Source organism: Aptenodytes forsteri, unplaced genomic scaffold (assembly GCF_000699145.1).
Source record: "Aptenodytes forsteri isolate BGI_AS27 unplaced genomic scaffold, ASM69914v1 Scaffold231, whole genome shotgun sequence".
NCBI lineage: Eukaryota > Metazoa > Chordata > Aves > Sphenisciformes > Spheniscidae > Aptenodytes > Aptenodytes forsteri.
The window spans coordinates 1,290,569-1,290,907 of NW_008796046.1; positions in this window are offsets into that span (position 1 = coordinate 1,290,569).

Sequence of the window (339 nt, forward strand, 5' to 3'; positions counted from 1 at the left end):
CCAGGTGCAGGACCTTGCACTTGGCCTTGTTCAACCTCATGAGGTTCACACGGGCCCACTTCTGGAGCCTGTCCAGGTCCCTCTGGATGGCATCCCGTCCCTCTGGCGTGTCGACCGCACCACTCAGCTTGGGCAGATGGGCAGGTCATGGAGGTGGGAGCGCTGCGTGCATCCACGCACTGGCTGCAGCCACAGGAATTTTATGATCATCAGCCGCAGGAACATCTACTGGGACGTAATAAAGGTCACGCTGTGATCTTCAAAACGATGCAGACAGATAACGCCGGCCTTTTTATGTGGTTAAAAAATTCAAATGCCGATTTCCTAGGGCGTCAGTAA